Genomic DNA, 22,508 nt, shown 5'->3' with positions numbered 1-22,508 from the left:
CCAGGTGGAACTATTTCGGCAAATGGCTTCAAAGACGTTAACATTGTCTCCGTTGTTACGGAGAGTGACGAATTCCTCTGAAGTCAAGTCATCCTCATGATGTGTCCGCGCCACCATGAAAAGGGATGTTCGTTAGCGGTTCCACAAATTGCACATGGGCATTGGTTTGGCGTTGATGCAGGGTGTGTGGTGGAAATAGATGTTATAGCTGATGAAACTTCCAGGGAAAGCCAAACGAGAAGTTGCACCATAACATTTCAGCTGGGTATACAACATGTGCCGATGTGAAATGCTTGGAATGTGATATTCTAAGTGCTATATTCTTTATGGCGGAGTATGATAATTCTGTTTAGAGTTCTGATTATCTGTGAAGACAATGATTGTCGGGTCTTGACAATGTTCGATGAGGATGCAATGTTTTTTCTCTTAGGAGATAATGTCAACGACATGGATATGAGGATCTTGAAGTTGTCGTCGAGGAAGCATCTGCGTCGGTTATCTTTGCAATGTGGAAGTATGGTTATCTTTTTCTATAAAAAATGTGGAGATTTGTTGGTTTATTTTTGATTGAAAAATGGTATGGTTACTTATCCCACATTGATGGATGGAAGAAAAGAGGAGTAACCTCTTTGAATATAAAATGAAGTTGTCCCACATAGTTGGATTGAAGAAGTTGGAGATGAAATCCTTAGTTATAAAAGGAGTTCACTGAATTCATTCCAACTTGCACCAATCAATACACCTTAAGTATTTGATTATTTTTTTTCTTTCTTACCCTTATTTGAGAGTTGTATTAGTTAAATACTTTGGAGAGTGTGGTTGTCTTAGGAGAGTCGTCTATGTCATTGTAACAATTTGTGATATAGTGAATTTCTCTCTTTGGAGGCTCGTGGTTTTTCTCATGTTTTGGAGTTTCCACATTAAATTTTTGTGTTGTAGATTGTTCTTATTTCTGTAATGTCTTTTATTGGGTGTGTGTTAGGAATTAGTGAGGTCGTAATTTCTAAACAGGAACGGCCCTCGTGAACGACTCGGATCAAGTTCCAATCTTTATGGCCAAAACCAACCTGCAACTCAACCACGACCTGGAGCGGCCCAAGCCTCCCGAAAGGGCCCTCAAGAATAACTCGGATCAAGTTCCAATCTTTATGTTTAGGAAGGTAGGAACGACGTGGGAGAAAGGTTTTACCCAAAATTGGAACTAGATGAAGCCTTGAAGCTTCCGTTGTGCCGAAATTATGTCATAATGTCATACTTTTTAAGGATATCTTTAGAAAAATACTATTAATTAAAGAGAGAAATGTGATAAAAGAAAGAAGAAAGTTGTGTGTAAACGATATGGGAACTGATAAGGTATTTATAGGTGAATAGAGTAAAATTTTATTTAAAATAGATAAATAATATATACGTTGCATTTTGGCAACGGTCCAATTTGGTTGGCAACAGCTCAATTTCAACGAAAAACGCCAACTCTCATTTGTGCTGAAAGAATGATGAAAACCAAGGCGGACCAAGACAGGCCGACCAAAATCGAGGGCGGATTCGTTGCCGTCGGCACCCTGTAGTGCGGCTAGCCGGGCGAGATCCAGGGCGCTTTCGTTGGAAGTGGTCTAAAGGCTCTAGCAAGCTTTAGGGCTTCTTCTAGTTTCATTTTGTTGGTTGAATGTTGGTTAATGAACTAAACGATAAACTTAAGTATGATGATTAACCAAAGAATATGTTTTGATGATGACACATACATATGTATAAGTAATGACAGACATCTTAACATAAAATACGCAAGGTCAATAATCCATACTTTATCTTGCAAATGACCAAGTCAAACATAGCTTAAAGAATAGAATTAAAGTTCAGCTAAATACACGGTCAAGGTACGGTCGATCGCATAGCCAGCCATTGAACTCCAAACTGAATTGCAACGCAGTTTTGTGAAAACAAGTTGCACGGTCGCCACCACGGTCAACCGCAGTGCGACCGCAGTTTTCTCTGTTACCAATTTTGACCAAATAAAGTTTGACTAGTTACCGACATCTATAATTCATGAAACCTTTCTCAACACGCTTAGAATAGATGCATTCTCCATACTCAATTGAGTTTTGGTCATAAAAACACTAATCGTGGTTAATTACGCCTAATGACATTTTAATAACAAATTAACCAAGATTAGGTATAACACATAAGTATTAATCAACAACTTGTGATCTTAATTCTTATCTAGACATCCTTAGTATGATCATCAAGTACCAACACACTTAAGCAAATGTCACTAGAACAATAATTACTATTAAAGATGACTTAGTGATTAATTAAGGAAAAATAAAGAACAATGCTTTCAAGTGTAACTAGTAAAGACTTGTAATCCTAAAATACACTTAGATACATTTAGGATGGTCACCAAGTCCCAAATAGAGATTGCTCTTCCCTTGTGCATGTGTTGGACATTAATGTGTGATTACACATTAATCATGCAATATGTTATATTGCAAGTAAGCTTGCTAAAATCTTAAATTACAAGTTGTGCAAATATCTATATGATTGATCTTAGGTTAACTATCTCTTGCTATGTGTGAGTATTACTTGCTACTTGCTAATATGTTTAATACTCATAAATTTGTCAACTTGATCAGCATGCTTGCTATGTGCTTACTAGTTAGGATTCAAGTAACTAACCTACTCCAATAAATTAAGTGTAAAATAGTTCACAATGAAATTATAGTCAATTGTCTATTTGGTCTAGTCTAAGTAACTAAGTGTGATTGCTTATTCAAGTATGACTTAACTTTGATGTCTCTACATACTTAATGATTATCTTAGAAAGACATCATTCAATTAATCTCTACCTAAACTCAAATGGAACATGACTTGTGATTAATTGAAACTAGGAAGTTAATGACATAGTGACTAGTCTTTAGAATTGAACCAAAGGCATTAATGTGACTAACTAAGTCTTGACCAAAATGAGATTTCCCAAAATATCAATCAAGACACTTCTCCAAGAATGTTCGGTTTACCACTTTTGGAATGTCAAGTCACTTTCACACAATAAGACCAAATCTCACACACTTAATGCATATAGTACTTGCATAGGGTGTTTGGTTTCTTTTGCAGGTGCTAGAAGGAGTAAAGGTGCCAAAATGTGGTGTTCAAATTTGAGTCAAACGGCTCTACAACGGATACCAAATTTGGACTGGAGCACGCACGCAACCGTGTGTCAACGGCTATATTATGAATCTTAATATAAAAGGCAAGCATTGAAGAGAATTTGAAGTTGACCCTCTTGCATATTTCAAAGGCTTATTTCCAGAGATCACAAGGGCTCTAATTACTACTCAAATGCGATCAAGCAAGAGAAGATTCTATAATCTTATAGATATAGAATTTGGTTATTGTAAACTTACTAATCAAAATCATTAATCTTGTGAGTTTACTTAGTGTAATGTATGTCCTAGTATTGTATTAGGATCATCATTGCAAAGTGTATAAGTCTTGTAACTTCAATTAGTAGAAGCATAGGCTAGCTTAGTGATCTACTGTGATGACCCGGAAATTTTTAATCAAATTTAAACTTTATTCTTTATATGTTCCCGACACGATAAACAAAATTTGGAATGTTGAGTCTCGAAAGCTTTGAAATCTATATTTTCAATTAATCAATTACCCTTTGACCATGCCTGACGATTCACTAACAATTATGTGTAAATAGATATGTATGAATATATACATATGTGTGATTGTTAATTTGAGAAATATTAACAAAACATTAAACGGTTTTAGGAAATCTATTTTATGACTTGTAAAAGTTAGCAAAATATTAAACATATGATGATATACATATTCGTTATAGATAAACATTTACGTAACAAAACATGTTATGAGAATTGTGTATGTATGTATATAGACAAAGTATATTGAACTTATATATTGAGCGGTTTCGAATACAATTAATAGATATAGTAACACTTGATTTTTATTAAACAAGTTAACACAAACTTATAAGGATTTAAGATAAAAATAAGTTCTAGTAATAAAATATGTGATCTGAATATAATTAGTTTTAGAAGGATAAACTCTATAATAGTTAATTGATTTAATTACAAACGAACGAAAACGGATTTCAGTCTAAAAAGAAGTCTATTATGAAAACGTTTCATAATGTAAATTAAGAATGTATATAAAACTTAAATAAAGTTTATGCTATATATATTAAATCACAAGTACATATAATTATTGTTTTAAAAATATAAAACGTACTATGATATATTTCGAAAGGTTAGTACATTTTACAACATGTCAAGATGTAACTATTAAGTTTAATATTGTTATCTTTTATTATTAGGAATTTTAGAAATTATGTAATATGATTTAAATGTCACGTTTTCTTTATAAAGGAATATAATTTTATAAATATCTGGAACCACTTTTGACAAATTGTTAACGAGTCATTTTAATAAGGATAAAGGTTTTAACGATTATCTTAAAAATTTAGAATCTTTCTAGAAACCTTTTGACAAATTTCAAATGATAACGGTCCGTGATTTAATTAAATATAAATATTTAAATAACTGGCAACGTGTATTTAAAACGTGTTTATTAAATATATATGATTTCAAATTAGTATGTAAACGATAATAACATTTGTTTATTTGATTCGATTGATATCAAGATATATTATTTAGAAAGTTTATGGAAATTAAAATAAACGTTGGCGCATATAAGAATTATATTAAATTAAGGTTCTAGATCGTAAACGTTAGGCGATATAATAATATCTATTACTTAAACGATTTAAACTTTGAAATATAATTAGTTTTGAAAATCTAAATATTGTATTATTAGATAAATATTACAAACCTATATATTAGGTATATATTTAGATATTTTAATGTAGTCATAAAACGTTTTGATTTAAACTAATATTATTAATTATACCTTGATAAATAACGAGGCTTTGATTTATAAAAGTAAATGATCAAAACACTCAAAAGATTAAGTTACACTTTGAGTGAGTTAGTTTTCCATTAATTTAAGTCTAATTATTAATAAAGGTACGTGTCACAAAACGTAAAGTGCTAGTTTGCTAAGTGTATGAAAATGAGTTCGAAAAACCGAAAGTGGTACATGAGTCGAGTGACAACGTACGAGTCATCTTTGTAAAAATTATATTTTTACCATGAACGTAAATATAATATAATATATAATTAATTATATAAATTAAATATAATATAAATATATAATAATAATTAAGAGAGTGTCGGCAGCCTTTAAAGTCACAATTGTGAGCTGGAAACAGTGTCCATGCGATCGCATGGCCAGACCACTTCAAAACCATGCGATCGCATGGCTTGGTTGGTGAGGCCACATCCCTTTTTAAGTCGAACAAATTTCATTATGTGATTCATTTTCTTCTTACACTCGTATAAACTCACACACACACACACACACACACACACACACATATATATATATATATATATATATATATATATTTATATTATTATTATTATTAATATTAAGATTATTAATATTAATCTTATTATTAGTATTAGGAGTGATATTATTATTATTAGTATACATAAAATACTACGACGGGGTTCTGCTCGCGTGTTTTTCAAAACAGGTTTTATGAGCGGGATAGAGCTAAGAAAATTATGGGTTATAGCTAAGGAGGTTATGGGTATGGTACGGGGGTTTTGCTCGTGAGTCAAACTAGTGTTTATCATCTCCGTTGCGTCTACGTACTTTCCTGCAACATTGAATCTCAATATTGATATGTGAGCACTCATAACTTAACTTTTATATATTATTAGTGTATCCCTGACTAGTGCTCGAGTATTTAGGATTATGCATGCTTGTATGCTCATTATTGTCGTTAAATACTTTATGATAGATCATGGATTAGTTACATATGCGGTTAAGATAAGGTATAAGATATGCATGTCGTTGGAAAGCAAGCGAAAAACTATAAACTTTTCATTTAGATATCGAATGGATTCGATGAACGGATTAGAAGTTATTGTCAATTGAATTTTTGTATTATTATTAAAAATGATTATTATTATCGTCGTTCTAGTTTTTATCTAATTATTATTATTATTATTATTATTATTATTATTATTATTATTATTATTATTATTATTATTATTATTATTATTATTATTATTATTATCATTATCAATAAAAGTATTATCATTAAAAATTGTTATATTATTATTACTATCATTATTATCGTTAAAGTTATAAATAGTATTATTATTATTATTATTATCATTTAAAATAGTTATTAGTATTATCATTATCATAATATTTATTATTAGTATTATTATAATTAAAACTAATATTAGTAACACTTAATTATTATGATTACTATAATTATCATTAAAATGAACGCGATATAAAAGACGATTTAAAAGCTATTAACAAATTGATTAGGAAATAATGAGTATGAGTATCATGATGAAATTTAAAGATATTGATTTAGATAAAATTATCATTTTTCATTATTTTTATCACTATTATTATTAAAAGTATTATTATTAATATTAAAAATATCATCTTTACAAAAATTATTATTTTTAATAGGAATATCATTGTTAATATAAAATTTCATTATTAATAAAAATTATCATATTGTTATAATACCATTTTCATAAATATAAATATTGTTATTATTATTAGTAGAATAATAATAATTATTAATACAAAATAATACAACTTTTACTTATTATTATTATCAATGTTATTTTATCAAATAAAAATATAATACAAATAATATAATTACCTTAATAAAACCTATCATAATATTTTTATGATATTCAATGAACGTTATAAATTTTATTATCTAAGATATATAAAAGTATATTTTTATATAAAGTTTTATTTATTAATAAATGAATTATATTATTTACTCTAATAAATCTTTTAAAAAATATAAAACGACGATATTTTAACTATATAATAATCATGTATAAATTTTGGAAATCATTTTGAGTCAAATTGACTTTTGTTGACTTTTGCATATTAGTCTCGAGCATTAGGATTGTGATACGCTACGACTTGACCTAAATTGTTAGACAAATATTGACCAACATATAAATATATATAATTAATATAGGTTCGTGAATCCGAGGCCAACCTTGCACTTGTTCAATGATGTTATATGTATTTTTACTACGAAATACAGTATGGTGAGTTTCATTTGCCTTTTTACCCTTTACATTTTTGGGCTGAGAATACATGCGCAACTTTTATGAATATTTTACGAAATAGACACAAGTAATTGAAACTACATTATATGTGTGAATGATCGAAGCCGAATATGCCCCTTTTGCTTGGTAACCTAAGAATTAGTAAACCAATCTACTAATTGACGAGAATCCTAAAGATATATCTATGGGCCCGACGAACCCCATCCAAAGTACCGGATGCTTTAGTACTTCGATGTTGTTTTATATCATGTCCGATGGATTTCCTGGAATGATAGGGGATATTCTTATATGCATCTAGTTCATGTCGGTTACCAGGTGTTCACCATATAAATGAATTTTTATGCATGCAAGAACTGGAAAAATATGAAATTCTTGTGGTCTATTAAAATAATGGAAATGATTGTTTATGATAAACTAATGAACTCACCAACCTTTTGGTTGACACTTTAAAGCATGTTTATTCTCAGGTTTGAAAGAAATCTTCCGCTGTGCATTAGCTCATTTTAAGGATATTACTTGGAGTCATTCATGACATATTTCAAAAGACGTTGCATTCGAGTCGTTGAAGTTCATTAGAGATTATTATTAAGTAAATGACAGATTAGGTCATTTATAGTTTGGATATTATGGAATGGTATGCATACCTGTCAACTTTCAATGTAATGAAAGATTATCTTTTAAAAACGAATGCAATGTTTGTAAAAATGTATCATATAGAGGTCAATACCTCGCAATGTAATCATATGTTATCGTATTCGTCCTTATGGATTAGGACGGGTCGCTTTATCTACTTCCTTAAAGGGACTTAGGAAGTTGATTAATCTTAAAGGGACTTAGGAAGTTGAATTGGGGATGGGTTCATAGCCTCCTCAATCATTGGAGACAAGAAGAAGGTGATCCATTCCATCCACCACATTGCCCTCTTGGCGATGAACCTGAAGCACTTACCGGCGAACCTGTTCGAGACACCATTTTCTCTCTCATTTCCAGAGTATCTCGCCACGATTATATACTACATTAAATTTTAGATTTTATCTATCCGCTTGTCCAAACCGACAATCACCCCGGTGTAATAGAAGAAGTCAACGAACTTCGCGCCCGGGTAGTAGCTTTGGAGAATATGGTGCGAAGGTTACAAACACCATTAGCAGCACCAGCAGCATAACCAGTACCTCCAGTAACATCAATATCGCAAGCCTCAATACCCTAAGCACCAACAGCATCACCGGCATCAACGGTATCACCATCATCAACACCAACAGTATCATTACCACCACCAACAACCACATCCGCATCACATGCCTCAACATCACAATCTGTACCTCAGATATCAATATCACACGTACCATAGATACCAAGGAGTACCAACAACAACAAACGATGAAGTATTGATTCATAACTTCATCGGAGAAATATCCTGCAGTGATTATGTAATCTCTAAAATCATAGAGATTATCTATTTTAGCCTTAACCATAAATCAGATGAGTGGACAGAAATGATAGAAGGAAGAATAGAAACCCTGACAAGAATGGTGCGCAAGGTACAAGCTAGACTTGTTTTACCAACAGCATCAATAGTACCCTTAGACTCACCAACACAGTCAGTGCTACCAACATCGTTAGAATCGTCAGCACCTCTAACATCACACGCTCCGCAGTTCAAGAATCACCGTGGACATCATTACGAATCAATAACGTGTATATTGTATCAACAAATTTTGAAGTATTAACTAAATTCCTCTGAAGAATTTATATGTATATCTTATATATATATAAATTTTGAAACCATCATAAATCTTTTCGTACTAAGATATTAAGTATGAATTGAAAAAGGGTAGATACTACTCGTTTAAATTCATATTAGTAATATGTACATCCTTCGATAACGACTTAACTATTGTTAACTACAATCTCTGTTCCAAACTCAATGAATTCCAATTCATAATAAATCAAGTGTATTAAGCAATTACATATTTGATTTTACACTTTCATCTTCGATATGCTCGGAACTTTTTAGAAAACATCATTGGTGCTCTGAGAAGTTCACAAAAATTTCACAAACATTCTTCACCGATTAAAATCAATAGTAATAAATAAGGAAGTATGATTCCATTAGTGAAATACTCCGTGAAGATTATGTAATCTCTAATGTTTTAGAGATTATTCATTTCTAATTCAGGCCGAAAATCAAATGAGCTTAAAATGATATTAGCTCATTGAATCTGTATTACATCTGAAGAAAATATACCTACATATATTTTCATAAAGACTGTAATGAAAATTCTTGTTCAAAATATTATCTGTGAATTTTGTTTTTAACGGGTAGGTAATACCCGAGAGATATATAAATTCACAATTAATATATTACATTCTTCGAATCTGATTCCGCAATCATCAACTATATTCACTACTTTCACAACAATATACATTCTTATATGAAAATCAAAACAACCATACTCATTCGAATCTAATTACATATTCTGATTTTGAAATCTCAGAATTTAATTCGAGATATAACCGAAATCACCACTCTTAGATTCCTACATCTTCCAAAACTATACTTTGACTTCAAAACTGTGCTAGAACATCATATATATTAACGAATACAATCTGTGTTTAAATCCCTCGAAATTCCTGAAGACATTTTGTCACGACCCTACTTTTTCCATTATCTTTTACCGTTAATTATTTAACGACCGTTAACTATTAATTGTGCCACGTCATTCTTATGACCTATATTATTATTTTTATAATAATATATATATTAATTATTAAGTGTTATGTGAATATTTGTATTCATATTTTAAATTATACGTTTCTACGTGTCGCGGATTTATATCCGGCGAATCTTTTAGGTTTTCAAACCAACGGTCGAGTGTTTGGGATATCTAAATCCTAATTATTTTAAATATGATATTTTAAGATCATATAATTATATATAGTATTTATATTTATTTTTTGTCGCATAATTATTATCTCTCCGAATTTTTAATCGCGTAAGCCTGTTTTCGCGTTTCGGGTTCCGTTCGGGCTTTCAGGCAATAAGGAAATGAACATTTAGCAAATTGGGCTTGTGGGGCCCACCCCACACACCCCATTCGGCCGAGACCAAGCGGTAGGGGGTATACCCCTTTCATTTTTGCACTACTCCTCTCATTTCCACATTTTATTTCAAATTAGCAAAACCTAAATTTATTTTGTGCTCTCCTTCCTCCCTTCCCTTGTGCCGTCGCCAAACACAACCACCAACATCATCATCATCATTCAATCTAGCTTGGATCATCCATTGTTATACATAAACGCGTTCTACTAATCATCCTCTACACGAATCAATCACTTGTTTCTCGATTAGGGTATAAACCATAACCCTAGAACTTTTAATTTTTCATTATTTTTCTGTTTTTGATGTCTATTTTAATAGTATGTTAGTTATTAGTTATATGTTGTTGTAATGATGTTTGTATGCATAGAATTGCTCAAAAACATATGTTTTCGGTTTGATTTAATTGGGACAGCAGCTATTTCGTTCATTTCTGATATTTTGACTGTTATAAAAGTGAAAATAAAGTAGTTAGATGAGTTCCTCTCATCAAGACATTAATTTTAGACTCCGGATTCATGTCGTTTCGATTTCCGGAGCCCTAGATATGATCAAAATGGTATTTTGTTAAGATTGAAATGTGATATTGATATGAACCAGGTTTGGTCCGACTTTGTGACCACATTTGGTGACTTTAGGGTGTGTTAGTGTGTTAGGATTAATGATGGGACGAACTTTCATGTTCGGGTCATCTAAATCCGAGCCACGAATCACCCGTTATGGTTAAAACACGATTTTGATTGAATTGAAGTTCCAAGTGGTGTCATGGCTGATCATCACGACTTGTGGACTGTTTTTGGTGTGTTATTGAGTGCACCAATATGTCGGGTGGTTTGATTAGGCGGAGATATATATAAGGCTCGCCAAAAACCGACACCCGGGGCTCAAGATATGACCCGATGAACTTTTGATTTAAAACTTATGATTAATTATTAATCTTATGATATAAATAATGAATTTCATTATCATTTAATTACTTATGATATAAAAAGTAATCATTATTATTTAAGACTTATGATATGTATTTATTATATCATTTATTAATTAATTATGATTTAATTAAACTTTAATTAAACTTATGATAATAATACTTTTATTATTAATGGAAAATACTTATGATAAGTATTAAACTTACATTATGAGATTATTATTATAAGACTTATAATAAGGATTAATTAATTATTTAATTTTTATAAGGCTTACTTATTATTTAAGTATAATTTAATTATTAAATACTTATGATTTAATAATTGTAATTAGAAACTTATGATATGATTAATAATTCATTATTAATTAATAATACTTATGATATGATTTAAAATTTATTATTAATTAATAATACTTATATTATGACTAATATTTAATTAATTAATTAAATACTTATGTTATATTAATTATATCATTTAAACTTATGTTAACTTTAATACTTCATTTTAATTTAATTAAACTTATGATATGACATAATTAGACATATTTAACTTTAATAAACATTATAACTTACATTATTATTATAACTTACACTTTTAAAATTAACGTTGACTATGTTTGACTAAGGTTGACTTTTGAGGTGACTTTCGGTTAACTTTGACTTTCACTTGACTTTTGTTGACTTTCTAATTAAGGAAACTTTCCTAACTTATAAACTTTCTAAAAATAGCAACTTTCTAAATATGGAAACTTTCCAAAAATAGAAACTTTCCAAAAATGGAAACCTGCTAAAAATAGAAACTTTCTAAAAATAGAAAGTGTGTGTCCGTACGCTGTTCCGATCAAACCGATGCATGCTGAGTATTGTTCTATGTCTACTTGCAACATGTACAATAGCTATCATACTAAGACTTGACCTAAGTTAGTTATTTATATCGACCTGCTTTATTTATAGGTCGGCGTTGTGATCATTCTCGATCGCTTTACTTTGTTGCTGTTCGCTTTATTGTGTGGTTTCTTCATTTGCTGTTAAGGTGAGTTATAGTCCCGTTTTTACATACTTTTCAAAGTATATTTTTGGGATGTGATTACATGCAATTCATTTTACGTTTAGACATAAGTGACAATTAAATTTAAATTATTCATTGTGAGTTGGACAAAAATATTCCTTAGTCTGGTAACTGTAATCATTGGTTTCTACCGGTGAACGCGAATCCTACGGATAGATCTATCGGTTTTGACAACCCCATTTCGAGCTAGTCGCGCTAGCAATTTATAATCGGAATGTTTAGTACTTCGTATTTTGTTGTAGATACACTGTCCAGTGTATATTATTATTGTGTTTGGCAAGGGTAAATAAAGGGTTAAGTGGTTACCAGGTGGCTCATTGATAATGGAATAATGTTTAATATTTTCTAACATTTTAAATCTTGTGGTCTAAAGTTTATTTACTTATTTAAACCTATAATTCACTCAACCTTTGTGTTGACAGTTTACTCGCATGTTTTCACAGGTACTTGAGTTTATATGATGCTTCCGCTGTGTTTAGAAGAGTCTGCATGCATTTGGGCAGATTCTTGTGAAACAATTATGAAACTTTGAACTTACATTCTATTTTTGGATAATTTAAACTTGTAGGTTTGTTGACAATGTTTTGTGTCAACTTTGATTTATTTGATATGTTGGGTTATTTTAAACTACATATTTTGGTATGCTTTCCTTTTTGGGAAACTTTTGAAATAAAAGAATGCAATGTCATTTATTAAATTCATTTAAGTTCGATCAAGCTGTGGGACCAAGTGACGGAGCCGTTAAGTGTTTTGACGGGGCCATCACAGTTGGTATCAGTGCTCTGGTTGTAGGGAACTAGGCGGCCTTAATGTGGTCAACCCGTGGTTCTTAGGGTGCATTAGAGTCTAGTCTACAGCCTGACCCTTTTGCTATAGCATTATTATGCATTTCATTTCGTATGAGTTATATCATAAGCATTTATTCTATGTTGTATGTGGTTTGCGGTTTTACTGTTTGCAGATGTTGACTTCGAGCAACAACTCCGTTCGTGCTCCTGCTCCTTCAGCTGCTGCCAGACGATGTGCTGATCAACCTTTGATCGATGATCCTGTTCACTACTACTTTACTACCCTCACTCACATGAATAGAGCTTACACTGACAAGAGGCGTATTAATGCTCTTAGTGATTGCCTGCGTACTTTGCCGCATAACGAGGTGATGGACAAGATTCGTGCCGATATGAGTAGGTTTGTCAGTTTCACGCATAAGGTTGAGGACGAGAATCGTAAGCGCGATCGGGAAGTGAGCGCTAAGTTCGAGGCTCTCGAGAGCACAGTTCGTGGTTTGAAGGCAGAGTTGGAAGAAGTGAAGGGGAAGTTGCGGAGGTATGAGACTCCGGTCGAGACTCATGCTGGCCCACTTATCACACCCGCTCTAAGCAGATGTGATATGATGATTCATGATTGATTATTTATTTCATAAGACTTAATGTCCTTTCATACATACATTTTTGGGTTATGTACGGCGTTTTACCGAGGATTTTATTAAGGTTTTTGTTATGGGATATAATTTTCATTATGTATGGATGGTTATTTCTTTATGACATCTATTATCATTATCATATTTTACTTCTAATGTTGTGACTCTTGGCATGTTATATTATGCGTAATGTTGATCATGTATGTTAGGTGCTATGTATGTTGTATGATTTTATCATAAAATATGTATGCATGTGGTGGTTATTTCTATAACAATCATAACTGTCATGTTATTACTCATAGTGTTCGTTGACTATTATTTTAATGGTTGATCGTTTCGTGTTCGATCTGTTCCTTTATAACACTAGTATTATTCTTAGTACTAACGGTTGTGTTATTCTGTTTTGAAGATCATGCCTCCTAGAGAGTCCAACGAAGCCCACATGCAACGTCTTATCTCCGAAGGTATAGCTGCTGCTATGGCAGCAAATGCAAATGCTGATGCTAACAACAACAATCAGGTGGGATGCTCCCACAAAACGTTCATGGCAAGGCGACCCCAGGAGTTTAGTGGTACTGAGGGGCCTATCGGACTCACTCGTTGGTTCGAGAAGATTGAGTCTATTTTCAGAGTTAGCCGAGTTCGGGAGGAGGACAAGGTTAGTTTTGCTAGTTGCACTCTCAAGGATAGTGCATTGACCTGGTGGAACAACTTGGTTAATAGTTTGGGTAACGATGTGGCGTATGGTTTAACTTGGAATGATTTTAAGAATAGGATGATCACCCGGTATCGTCCTCGGGGTGAACTCAAGAAATTAGAGGCTGAACTTAAGAATTTGAAAATGAAGGGCACCGATCTAGATGCCTACGAGCAGAGATTCTTCGAGTTGACTTTGTTATGTCCTACTTATTATGCGGATGAGGACCGCAAAATTGAAGCTTACATCGATTGATTATCTGAGAAAATCGAGCATGGGGTCGAGTCTAGTGAGCCCCAGACAATTGAGGCTGCGATGTCTATGGCTCATAAGTTGAATGATAAGATCTTGAGAAGAAGCAAGGCTGCTGTAACTGAACCCAGTGAAGAGACTGTTAAGAAAGCTGATAATTGGAAGAAAAAGTGGGATAATAACCGCAATCAAAGCCAAGGTCAGCAGAAAAAGCAGGATACTTCTGGTTCGAATAACCGCAGTCAGCGTGTGTGTCCTAGATGTTACAAAGCTCATGATGGTTACTGTACCGTTACTTGTAAGAGGTGTTCCAAGCAGGGACACATTGCAAAAGATTGTACAGTGCTTCTGCCGGGTTCTACTCCTCCTATTGCTGGTGGTAATAACAATGCTGGTAACAAAGGTGGGAATGGTAATGGTAGTGGAAAGTCGAATAATGGTGGTAATCAGAGAGTTTGTTATGAGTGTGGGAAGCCGGGGCATTTCCGTGATGCCTGTCCTAACAAGAAGACTACAGAGACTGCACGTGGTAGAGCGTTCAACATTAACGCCAAGGATGCTGAGGAAGATCCTAAACTCGTTACGGGTACGTTCTCGATCAACAAATTATCAGTTTATGTACTATTTGATTCAGGGGCTGATTTGAGTTTTGTGTCGAGTAAATTTAGTCCAAAAATCAAAACACCATTAACTCCTTTAGACAATACTTATGTAACAACCCAACCCGATAACCGGCCATAAACAGTCCCAAAAAAAAAAAATTAAAAGCTGCTGGACAGGGGAGTGTGCGGCGCGCATCCCCTGTAGTGCGCGGCGTGCACAGAGCATTCCAGCTTCTGTCCGAACTGTTTTTAACACACAAAAAGATGGACCACTTCCCGACATTTTTAGACCGAACGCTTTTCACAACAAACTTATATATGTAAAACTAACACGAATCAAACATAAAAATGATGTTTTACAAGCGGGGCCCACACGACCCAAAATACAAGTTTAATGCAAGTTTAGAGTTTCGACCACCAAAAAGTTTAAGTTCCAAACTACACAATGAGCATGGCATTTGGGATTAAACTACCCAACTACCGGTCAAACTCCAAGAGCTACTAAAGCCAAAAGCGTCCCCTAGCATCAAGCAGGATCTCTAGTCCAATACGATGCCCTTACCCTTGTCCAAAACCGAACCTATAAAATGGTAAACAACGAGAGGGTAAGCAAAGCTTAGTGAATGCAATAATTATACGAATACATATATAATTATACCTACTTGCATACACTTACACAAACCGCAAACATGCTAGCAACACAATTAGCTTATCGTCACATTAACAAGCTATAATCTCCAATACCACAAGCTAGCAACAACTGCATAATAATATAACTCGAAATGATATAATATGCTTACAACACAAGTAACCATGGTCGACCAATAGTACAAAGGAACGGCGCTCGCGAAAACGCCATCGGTGTTCATAACATCCATTAGGGCACTTAACACCTCGCACCACTAACCCCTAGGGTGGCACCTTAACACCTCGGCACATCACCCCGAGTGGCATCTTAACACCTCGATGCAACACTCATTATTTTACGGAGTGGTGTCTTAACACCTCGACACTACACTCCTAGGTGGCATCTTAACACCTCGATGCTACACCCGAGTGGCATCTTAACACCTCGATGCTACACCCTTCACGTGAAACGTGGTGTCTTAACACCTCGACACTACACCTTTCACGCTACAACAAATAGATACATTATATACATACGCATATAATTATTCCACTCACCTTAACAATTAGATGACGATTTCAACCTCCACAAGCTTCAAAGCAAAGTACCTAATATAATAAGTACTTGATCAACACACAAGCTAAGTGGACTCAATACTAACACTTACACATGAGCATTTAATGACTTAATGTATTAAATCGCCCATTTATACCAAAACCGCCCAATTAAAGTCAAGACCACCACTAATCACTTAAAAGCTAGTGATTAAGGTCCAACAACACCAACTAATACATAATTAGGGTAATTCATACCCATCTTTCCAAACTAGGTCAATTTATTACCCAAATAACCATTTTAAGACAACACACCCATTTCGGGTCATCCACTAACTAACCAACACCCATTTACTAAATAACTAGGTGTGTTAGCAATTAACTCACCAATTAGGGTTCATAAACATCATTTAATACTTTGAAACCCTAGACTAGTCACCAATTAGTATTCAAGACTCAATTTTACCCAAGAACACCCAAAATCACCAATAATGGGTTTTGTGTTCATCATTTACTCAAACCCTAACCCTTACACTAAATCAAAGTAAGGAAAATAAAATTAGAACATACCACAACTACCACAACGAAGCTAGAGATAAGATGAACGACTTTAATGCTTGAACTTTAACCCAAAACAAGCTTCTTCCTCTTGGATTTAAGCTTTCTCTCTTAAAAATCACAATCTCTCTCTAGAATTAAAGTTAAAGTGATAAGGTTGTTGATAATGGAGTAATGGTGCTCCACAAACTGACCTATCTGTCTTTAACCCGTCCATAAGTGAATTTACCAAAATGCCCATCAAAATATCTGATTTAAAAAGCTGGAACCCGGCTACAGTAAGGGGTGCGCGGCGCGCTCCCTTTAGTGTGCGCGGCGCGCACTAGGCTCAGCTCACTCAGTGACTTCTGTTTAACTGCACAACATCACCCACCCTCTATGTAACATATTTACACTGCTGTACAAACTGATTAGGGTCTTACAACTCTCCCCCACTTAGATTGGATCACGTCCTCGTGATCCGCACCAAATACTAGAAGTTAAGCACTCTACCTTGAACATTTCCGTCTCCAATGCGGAATTACACTTGTAGCAATCACTCATCAGGGTTCTCACTTCGTACACTAACGCATCATAATACAACAACCGTACTTCACACTTCCATTCGATCAAAATTCTCACCACTCACTCGGAAATACACCGTGAAAACATCATAATATATCTTTCCAAAAGCCATAGCACTCCATCATTTCACGATATCGGGTAATCAACCCACGAGACCCAATAACTACAACCATTTGCTCTTATGCCGAGTATCCAAACTCGTACCCTACACTCCACAATCGTCCTAAAAGTAGTACAATCCACTGACAATCATTGTCGTCACGCCTATCAATCGTGGAATATTCGGGAATCATCCCGACACTTTTCGAAAATCTCTCGTATCCCTCTATCGGGAACTTCGCCATACCGTCTCACGTCGCTAACTACCTTCGCAATTAACTCCAAAGTCCAACTTGGGACTTTTTCGAAGACCATCGAAGCTTTCCTTTCCTAAATGAGCGACACCTGTTCGCTCATCACGTCTACTAGATAGGAACTTTTCCGCATTCTCCGGCGTTGGTCATACTAAATAATCCTTCCAAGGACTCGCTATAAGATATTCGAACCTCGGTCTTTCAAATCATTTGAGTGTCAACGCTCGCTAAACATCACACTATACCACCGTTGTAAATTCGAGTTTCTCACCGGTACCCAAAATCAAAGCAATCACATCATCGGGGTCAAAAGTTACACTAGTAGGTATAAGGAGGCACCTGACGTTGTGTTATCCAACTCCGATTACTAACACCGAGTTTCCCAGACTCGACCCTTACGGGGTCTACTCCTGATGTCACACGTCACCTAACTACACGCGGTCACACAAATCTAACGAACCTTACGGCTCGACACCCATGACTTCCTAGCGGCACCTGCTAGTCACTATCCACCTAGGCCGCATAGCTAGTCTACTTATATTCCATCTCAACACTAAGGAGGCGCTTGGGACACCAAGGCTTACACCTTTCCAACTTGGTCCTAACCATTAACCCGGTTACCTACATACATAAGGATAGTTAACCACCAAGACTCTACTCGCACACGAACGCGATTAACGGAAATGCCTCTAGAACGGCACACCGCATACACCCCCAAAATCATAAAAGAAAAGAGTGGCCGTCAAGAGCGTACACCACTCTCCACACAATCACAAAACCGCCATTGAAATCGAATCGTCAATTAATCATTAATTCGAAGATTATTCCAATAACTAAATACACACTTGCACGAATTCCGAAACGTGCAATACACAAAACATCCGAAGTCTATAATGATCACTTAGAATACGCGAAGTCGTCACGTATTCTTCCAACTTCTCTAGGTAATCATTCTCTAAGAGTCAACATTATTAACCAAATTGTCACCCGCAATTTACTAAAGTCCACAATTCCGAGTACAAAGTTTGCTCAATCCTTTATATCGGGAAGAACTTAACCGATCTCGTGCCAAGATATCAATCCCCTAGCGTACCCTTACCAAGTACAATGCTAAAAACCACCAAGTCTCAACCTAATGTCAACAACCCAAAAGATGAAGGCCAAGTAAAAATGAATCCTTACGGATAACACCTTCCACCTAACACCCCTCTTAGTACACATACACGGCTAATACGCATCTACCACAAGTATTTGATCAGAACACGGCTATTGTATCACTAGTCACACAACATGGTCCTCATGACCGAACCACCGGCGTATACAACCAGTAGTTTTCAATACTAACAATAAGAAGGTTATTCAATACAAAACTCAAGGTGTACAAAAACGGCTATCGTGATATATCCGTTGTGCGCAAAAATGGCTATTGCAACACTACCAACAATATGTGTGTGAAACACGGCTACCGCACTATTAATACCAATGTGTGAGTAAAACCGACTATTACTCACAACCATGTGCACAAAACGGCTATGTGCACAATTCCTACGGGCAATTAAAAGTAAATATACAAGTAACGGTTCTTCCCGAGTGCCGCTTGCCATCCATCACAACCAAGGGTGGTAACGAAGAGTTAATCCTTCTGGATATCCCTCATCACCTATCACAAGTCAAACGCGGTCAACAGAGAGATGACCCCAAATAAACACATATATCTAATTTCCTCGTAGTACACAAAATGGCTATTTTGTAACTACTACCCAAAGTATACGACAATGAGGCATCGTACCCTTTCTCGAATCCCATTACGCTTCCTCGGTAGGAATATAAATCCTAATAAAGTCGACACAATTTCTTTGATGTAACACTACCAACTTCCCAACGTAGAACCTCGTTCCTAAATCAAATCGTCAAGATTACAAAGTCAAATGATTTCGCCATTTACCGTCGTACACGACCATACTTGGCGTCGGTCCCTCTTCCTGAATTCTCGAGAGCTCAATTCGATAATAATAAATACTAACGTCTACCGTCACCCGATTGCGCCACTAAAGTGATGACACAATGTCAACATAACACGTATCCTTTTAGAAAAAAATTACCGCTACCCGCAAGGTAGACTTTTCCAACTATCAAATCCTTTCTACCCGTTACCACTACGAAAGCATCCGGTCAACGATACACACATTCTCTCAAGGGTTTCACCCACTTCACTACAAACGCGAACACGCGCTCACAACCTAACGCCAAAGTTCGTTCTCATGGCTTAGCGGATTCATTTACCCTATCACTAAGAAATGCTTAATTGCACCAAGTCTTACGCCCTCGTCCGTCAATACAAATGTCATCATAGGGTGTTTCCATTAGGAATGTCACCTGCATCAATACTACGTATTACCACTATGCATTCGTCCCCAGGGCGCGTTTCCACGAGTCAACGACTCAGGCGCTACCCTGGTGCACTATCATCAAAACCATCAACAAACCGAATCTTTACCGAGTTCACTTGAGTCTAAATAGATCTCGAAGCAAAGTTTAAGTCCCTAATACATACACGAATCCATCGGCACAAATAAACAATAATAAGGCATATTTGCACCAAAGACGAAAATACCTGAAACATCATCGTTGGACCCTTGCGCTCCACTGATCATCAGATAGTCACGCTCTAACCTCCTAACCCGATCTACAAACGATTCGGAACATTCTGACTTACGGTGTCCCTTCTTTTGGCAAATAAAGCACTTGATCGTGCTTAAAGGTACACTCGTACAATCCCGTGCAAAATGACCTCGTCCTCCACACCGAAAGCACGTAGGCCCATAACCTGTCTTACTCCTCTTCTTCACTTTTTCAACACCTCCGGCGTACTTCTCGCCCTTTTACTAGGAGCACCTCTTGATTCTAACTTTCTCTTACCCAAAGAGTGATCAGCAAATTTTGAAGCATGAGATTCAATCCCCATAGTTGCTCCTTCGTCACCGTCACATTGAGGTTTAGGAAACCTCTTTTCTAACTCTTCCTTCACGACCTTAGGGACTCGGTCTCGAACCATCTCGGTCACTATTCCCTCGAACGACTCTTGGAGAACTTGCTTAACCTTGTTGGCGAAAATCAAGATATAGCGTTCGAACTCCGCCTCAATCCTTAATGTTAACTCATCCTTCCCCTCATGAATAGGCGCGTCCGTTCCGGTTCCATCTTCCGTCTTCATTCTAAAGAATGCATATAGATTAAACAACGAAACGAAAAGGAACGACATACATATACCACACCGCCTCATCTTGGTTGATACTCGTCGTACATTGCTTGTTTGACACATCTTGAACCCGTAACAATGGTAGCTAATCATTGTTACGCGAGCACGTCGCATTAACTTGCTAGTACAACGTCTATCTCGCTTGATGATTGCTAAAACAACACAAAACGATTAGTGCAAGGTTAGTTCACATAGACCTAAGCACTAATCAAATCCCCGGTCCGACCCGTCTCCTACAAGTCCCGCAAAAAATGCATACACATTAAAGTCTAAGTCTAGGCACCTATCTCAAGTCGCCTAAATCCCTTAGACCATGCTCTGATACCACTTGTAACAACCCAACCCGATAACCGACCATAAACAGTCCCAAAAAAAAAATTTAAAAGCTGCTGGACAGGGGAGTGTGCGGCGCGCATCCCCTGTAGTGCGCGGCGTGCACAGAGCATTCCAGCTTCTGTCCGAACTGTTTTTAACACACAAAAAGATGGACCACTTCCCGACATTTTTAGACCGAACGCTTTTCACAACAAACTTATATATGTAAAACTAACACGAATCAAACATAAAAATGATGTTTTACAAGCGGGGCCCACACGACCCAAAATACAAGTTTAATGCAAGTTTAGAGTTTCGATCACCAAAAAGTTTAAGTTCCAAACTACACAATGAGCATGGTGTTTGGGATTAAACTACCCAACTACCGGTCAAACTCCAAGAGCTACTAAAGTCAAAAGCGTTCCCTAGCATCAAGCGGGATCTCTAGTCCAATACGATGCCCTTACCCTTGTCCAAAACCGAACCTATAAAATGGTAAACAACGAGAGGGTAAGCAAAGCTTAGTGAATGCAATAATTATACGAATACATATATAATTATACCTACTTGCATACACTTACACAAACCGCAAACATGCTAGCAACACAATTAGCTTATCGTCACATTAACAAGCTATAATCTCCAATACCACAAGCTAGCAACAACCGCATAATAATATAACTTGAAATGATATAATATGCTTACAACACAAGTAACCATGGTCGACCAATAGTACAAGGGAACGGCGCTCGCGAAAACGCCATCGGTGTTCATAACATCCATTAGGGCACTTAACACCTCGCACCACTAACCCCTAGGGTGGCACCTTAACACCTCGGCACATCACCCCGAGTGGCATCTTAACACCTCGATGCAACACTCATTATTTTATGGAGTGGTGTCTTAACACCTCGACACTACACTCCTAGGTGGCATCTTAACACCTCGATGCTACACCCGAGTGGCATCTTAACACCTCGATGCTACACCCTTCACGTGAAACG

The sequence above is a fragment of the Rutidosis leptorrhynchoides genome, chromosome 9 (genome assembly GCF_046630445.1).
Source record: "Rutidosis leptorrhynchoides isolate AG116_Rl617_1_P2 chromosome 9, CSIRO_AGI_Rlap_v1, whole genome shotgun sequence".
NCBI classification, from domain to species: domain Eukaryota; kingdom Viridiplantae; phylum Streptophyta; class Magnoliopsida; order Asterales; family Asteraceae; genus Rutidosis; species Rutidosis leptorrhynchoides.
This window is presented reverse-complemented; position numbering follows the sequence as displayed.